This window comes from Otolemur garnettii, unplaced genomic scaffold (assembly GCF_000181295.1).
Source record: "Otolemur garnettii isolate 467f Iridium unplaced genomic scaffold, OtoGar3 scaffold00121, whole genome shotgun sequence".
In the NCBI taxonomy this organism is placed as follows: Eukaryota; Metazoa; Chordata; class Mammalia; order Primates; family Galagidae; genus Otolemur; species Otolemur garnettii.
In genome coordinates this window covers 207,010-213,531 of record NW_003852516.1, presented here as the reverse complement: position 1 = coordinate 213,531, position 6,522 = coordinate 207,010, and the positions used below count along the sequence as shown (strand labels likewise).

The 6,522-nt window shown below is 40.2% G+C and overlaps 1 pseudogene; it reads left to right on the top strand.

Annotated features, from left to right (window-relative positions):
- Window positions 1-1,640: 1,640 nt before the first annotated feature.
- Window positions 1,641-4,692, top strand: LOC100945079 (annotated as a pseudogene).
- Window positions 4,693-6,522: the final 1,830 nt, after the last annotated feature.

The following is a 6,522-nucleotide window of genomic DNA, read 5'->3' as shown; positions in this document are numbered from 1 at the left end:
AAAAAAACAACTTTTGTTGAAAATATATACCAAGAAATAGCTTTTTTTTTTTTTTTTGAGACAGAGTCTTGGTTTGTCACCTGGGGTAAAGTGCTGTGGTGTTACAGCTCACAGTAACCTCAAACTCTTGGGCTCAAACTATTCTCTTGCCTCAGCCTCCTGAGTAGCAGCTGGGACTACAGGCGCCTGCCACAGTGCCTAGCTATTTTTTTTTTTTTTTTTTTTTTTTAGAGATGAGGTCTCACTCTGGCTCAGGCTGGTCTTGAACTTGTGAGCTCAGGCGATCTGCCCACCTTGGCCTCCAAGCATGCTGGGATTACAGGAGTGAGACACTGTACCTGGCCTCCAAGAATCATTCTTAGGGAAGGAGAAAGGTAGTGTGGAAGCCATTTTATGGTAAAATAGAAACAATTACAACATATACAGTTTATAGCTTCTCTCCATAATGTAGGGACCTTAATATGGATCATTGTAAGTCCAGTCCTGCCCCATATTCCTCTGCTGGCCCACATGCACCTGCAGGCATATACAAATCTAGTTGTCTCCTATAGCTCTGCTACTTCTGGGAATAAAGACACTGGTCTGACCCAGAGTTCATCTTTTATAAAGCCCCTTCAGATGACTCCCTTATAACCATGGCAATTATGAGTTCTTATTTCAAATAATTTTGTTTTCTATAACAGGATTTTTAAAGTAACAGCTGAGGGCTGGGTGAGGTGGCTCATGCCTATAATCCCAGCACTCTGGGAGGCTCAGGTGGGTGGATAGCCTGATCTCAAGAGTTTGAGACCAGCCTGAGCAAGAGTGAGACCCTCCCATCTGTAAAAAAATAAAAATAAAAATAACCAGGCAATGTCATGGGTGCCTATAGCTCCAGCTACTTGGGAGGCTGAGGCAAGAGGATCCCTTGAGCCTAAGAGTTTGTGGTTGCTGTGAGCTATGACACCATGGAACTCTACTGAGGGTGACTAAGTGAGATTCTGTCTCTAAAAAATAAAAGTTACAGCTGAAGTTTAATTTCCATGCCTTTATAACATTTTTCATATGAATTTGAAAACAAAATCTATATCAACTTGTATTTCCATAATTTTTGAACCCTCCCATCTAATGACTTGATTTCTTTACTTAATTAACAAGTTACATTCTGGTTACATTTAACACACTTCTGCTGTAGTGATGGTGGGAGGCTATGAAAAAAATAGATTCTTTTCACTGTCTTTTTTTTCTTGTTACTAATATCCTTGTTTAAACCCCTCGCATTTGGTATGTCTGAGGAAGTAAGCATTTTTACACATGACTGCACTATGGTGCTCTAACCAGATGGGCAATAAATGCAGAGTATGGGGGAAAAGCATAAACCACTCAAGAATGCATCCAGGGAAAATAAAGGGAGAAGGGTATGGCAATTACAACTCTGTAGAAGTAAAGCCATGGAAAGACTGATGAAATGCAAACAAGGGTGGAATTACCCGAATCGCGAGGGTTACATTTATTGAATAAATGATTCCTAAAAGGACACAAATTGGTTATGAAGGAAAAGGTAGTTCAGACTGGTGAAAACATTAATAGTGTATGTTGACAGCAATAGTTAGGTATTTTGAAATCTAATATGAAGAGTCCAAACAAGGCAGTAATGAAAGATGTCAAGGTTATTAGATGCAGAGAAAACAGAGCAAGGTAAGAGGAGCCATGGGACATTACTTAGGCATGTGGATTTGCTATAATTAGTTGATATAATTATATAACATCTAATTGATTTAGTTATATATGTTCACTTCAGGCTGTTGGGAAAAAAAGGTACATATGAAAAATCCTGGGCGGTGCCTGTGGCTCAGTGGGTAGGGCGCTGGCCCCATATACCGAGGGTGGCCGATTTGAACCCGGCCCTGGCCAGGTTGCAACAAAAAATAGCCAGGCATTGTGGCAGGCACCTGTAGTCCCAGCTAGTTGGGAGACTGAGACAAGAGAATCACCTAAGTCCAGGAGTTGGAGGTTGCTGTGAGCTGTGATGCCATGGCACTCTACTGAGGGGGATAAAGTGAGACTCTGTCTCTACAAAAAAAAAAAAAAAAGAGAGAGAGAAAGAAAAAGAAAAATCCTTCCCACTCCCCCAACTTCAGGGCATACTTGGCAATCAATGTCAGGAGATATTTTTGCTTTTTACTACTGGGTAGGGGGTGCTGCAGGCATCCAGTGGATAGAGGCCAGAGATGTTATTAAACATCTTGAAATGCATAGAAGAGCCCCCACAGCAAGAATTGTCCAGTCCAAAGTGTCAAAATAGTACCAGTGTTAAGAAACTCTGGGCTAGATTAATGCAGAGAAATAAAGTGTGTAAGTTTAACCAACAGGTGTAAGAACTAGGGCAAAGGTCTCCAGCTAGTCTTTTGTTTGGCATGACCAATCTCTTCTTCCATCAGGTTACCCACAAATCCAAGTTAAAATCAGCTATATTCTGGCTCAGCGCCTGTAGCTTGGTGGTTAGGGCACCAGCCACACACACAGAGGCTGGCAGGTTGGAACCCTGCCTGAGTCTGCTAAATAACAATGACAACTGCAGCAATAAAAATAGCTGGGTGTTATTTATATATATTAGTGGTCTTTTTTTTAGACTTTAGTAAAAACATAACAAGAAAAAGAATTTGTTTGCTATTTGTATTTTGTTTTGTGTACTCTGTAACAAACAAGTAGTAAATGATTATGTATTTTAAAAAAAAGAAAATAAAAAAAATAGCTGGGTGTTGTGGTGGGCGCCTGTAGTCACAGCTATTTGGGAGGCTGAGGCAAGAGAAGCGCTTAAGCCCAAGAGTTTGAGTTGCTGTGAGCTGTGATGCCACAGCACTCTACCAAAGGCGACAAAGTGAGAATCTGTCTGCAAAAAAAAAATACATATATATATATATTCTTTTAGAAGGCTATATTCTTTTAGAAGCATTCCAAAATTAATCTTATATCCTGCTCTTAATAGATTTTGTGTTTACACCCACCAACATGGATGAATCTTAGAAAGATACTGAATGGGCTTGGCGCCTATAGCTCAACAGGCTAGGGCGCCAGCCACGTACACCTAAGGTGGCGGGTTCGAATCCCCAGCCTGGACCCGCCAAAACAACAATGACGGCTGCAACCAAAAAATAGCCAGGCGTTGTGGCGGGCGCCTGTGGTCCCAGCTACTTGGGAGGCGGAGGCAGGAGACTGGCTTGAGCCCAGGAGTTGGAGGTTGCTGTGAGCTGTAATGCCACGGCACTCTGCCCAGGGGGACAGCTTGAGGCTCTGTCTCAAAAAAAAAAAAGAAAGATACTGAATGAAAAAAGTCAAGCCTGAATATATTCAGCATGATACCATTTATATAAAGCTTCAAAAAAAAAAAAAAAACAGAACAAAATATTGTTTAGGGGTCCATAGTTATAGGAAGAAAATGAAAGAATATGATCATTGAATTCAGGATCGTATTTATGCCTGCAAAGAATAGGAATGAGTTCAGAGAAAAGCACGGGTGTCCTAAAACTTACTGATTCACTTTATTTTTAAGGTTTGATTGTGGGTTATTGAGTGTTTCTCTCATTACTGTACTTGATAGTTTACATATATGTCCTATATTCTTTGGAGTATATAAAAAATCACATAATAAAAATATGACAATTCAGAGGCTTTAGTTAACTTCCACTCTTGTAGAGGACAGCAGGCATAAACCACCGGGAGAGGCAGGGGCAAGCATCGCAGAGGCTGAGGTTGCTTCTGGGCATCTGTGGAGGAGGCGTCAGCATTCAGAAACCAAGACCTGTTAACAGGTGTCCTCCGGGAACGCTCTGTCCTAGGAACCCCTGCAGTTTGAAAGAATCTACTAGTTGATAAGAAATAAGCTGTCAGACTGCCACAGCATTACCTACTGGTACCGCAAAGTGCCCACCATCCCAGAGGGTGCCTGCCCTGATTGGCACAACCGCATCCATCAGTGACTTGGCGAGTCTTTCTGAGTAACTCTGACTACAAGTTACCACCCATCCTTCAGTGCCAGAGTGGTCATCTTGTTTGTAGCAACTGTTGCCCAAAGTTCACGTGTTGTCCAACTTGCCACAGTGGATCCACTGGGGTCCATTCGCAATTGGATATGGAGAAAGTGGTGGCCAATTCAGCACTTTTCCCTTGTAAATATGCTTCTTCTGGATGTGAAATAACTCTGCCACACACAGAGAAAGCAGACCACGAAAACTCTGAGTTTAAGTCTTACTCCTGTCTATGCCTTGGTGCTTTCTGTAAAAGGCTCTCTGGAAGCCATCCTGCCCCATCTGATGGACGAGCACAAGTCCATCACCAGCCTGCAGCGGGAGGATGCAATTATCCTTGTTGCAGTTGTGAATCTTCCTGGTGCTGTTTACTGGGTGATGGTGCTGTCCTATTTTGGCTTTCACTTCATGTTAGTCTTGGAGAAACAGGAAAAATACAATGGTCACCAGCAGTTCTTCACAATTGCACAGCTGATACGAACATGCAAGCAAGCTGAAAATGCGGCTCAGCCTTGAGCTAAATGGGCATAGACAGCAATTGACTTAAGCAACTCCTCGGTCTGTTCAGGAGGGGATTGCACCAGCCATGACGAAGAGTGACTGCCTTGTCTTTGACGGTAGCACTGCACAGCTTTTTGCAGAAAATGGCAACTTAGGCATCAATGTAACTATTTCCATGTGTTGAAATGACAATCAGACATTTTCTGGCCAGTGTTTAGAACTATCGCGTTCAAGGTCACAGAAAATAAGGCAGCCATCTGCCTGCCAGCCTGAAACTCTTTTCATAGGTAGAAGGTAGATACATGAAGATAAATAAAAGAAAGCCTGCAAAAACAGGAAGCAGTTGCATATATATTAGTAACATTAACATATTTAAAAATAAGTCAATAGTAAACTGCTGAAATATATATATATATGCACACACCCCCTCCCCAAGATGGGCATCTTTTGTATTAAGAAAGGAGGCATTGTAAAATAACTCTGTGTTTATTATAGATTGTAAATACTGGGTTTGTTTTTTTGCATGTATGTGTGCGTGTGAGCATGTGTATGCTTGTGTGTGTGTGCATGTGTGCTTTCTTCTCTTGAACTGACAAGCCGTCCTTCATGGTCTTGGGCCCCTGCTTTCCCCCCTTGTGAGTCATTACATAGTGCTGCTTTGTGGTTTTTTTCAATTGTTGGGGATTCATTGAGGGTATAAGAAACCAGGTTACACTGATTACATTTACTAGCTAAAGTCCCTCTTATAATTGTGTCTTGATCCCAAAAGATGCGTCATACACTGAGACAGCGAGCCCCTCCCTCCTTCCCTCTCTCTGCTCTTCCCTTCTCCTACCCGCTCCCTCCTCTTTCTCTCTGCTCTCCTTTCCCACTCCCCTTTTTTTTTTTTTTTTTTTGGTGTGTGTGTGTGTGTATTTGCTCATTTTTATTCTAGCTTTTCATTAAATAAATTTGACTTTCTTTTTGGTAATTCAGGTTTTTCATTTTTTTGTTGGTACCATTTTAAAGTTAGCATCTTTTGATATGCATAATTATTTATGGTAAAATTTCTACTGTGTTCGATACATATTTTTCTCTAGCCTCCCCCATTAATCAGTTCATTAGAAATATTTTAAATTCGGTTATTTGGTGAAGTTCCAGAAAATAAAGGTGACATCAGAAGAATGATCCAAAGCTATTTAAAGCAGCTCTACGATGGTCTGTCTCTCTTTTCCTCACTCTTTCTGTTCTATAATTGAGTCATACCTTCAAACAAAATCTTTTAAAGGTTAGGAAATAAATTGATTTTTAAATGTTGAAATAAAACCAGGCCTTTTTCTCTTTTTTTCAAATACCTTGGACAAATCACATGTTTAAAATTTGTTCTTATTTATATTTTATTTATTTACTTTGCAGTTTGGGCTGGGGCTGGGTTTGAACCCGCCACCTCCGGCATATGGGGCCGGCACCCTACTCCTTTGAGCCACATGCACCACCCTAAAATTTGTTCTTATTTATTGCTTTTGCAAAAGAAGGCATTGTCAAGCACGGTATTTAATTAAAAGCAAATAATTTGTTTTAAAAAAGCAGTTTGCAAAGAAAGTACGTTTTCTGTCTTTTATCATTCTCATTAAAAAGATATTCGGCAAATTAAAAAGAAAAAGGAAATTCAGTTGTAATAATAGTGTTACTAGTCACCGAAGTTTTTCCTTTAAGTTGTATCACCATCTGCAGGTTAAAACTAGGTATTGCAGAAAACTATTGTTTCAGAGTCCAAATGAAAGAACATCAATGTAAATGAATTCTGCAAGGTGTTATGGTAAAAAGAGATAGAAAGACAGGGTTTCTGTTATAGCCATGCAAAAAATATGGCACAAAATGTTACCCAGTAAGTACCACCCGATCAGTGTCTTACTAAATACCAAAAACCAGAAACAAATTGTATTGTATACAACATTTAATTTAGATTAATAAAAATTCTAATCCTTTATTTATTCTGCTACTACCTTAATTAGCCCTTAATTTTTTTTTTTTT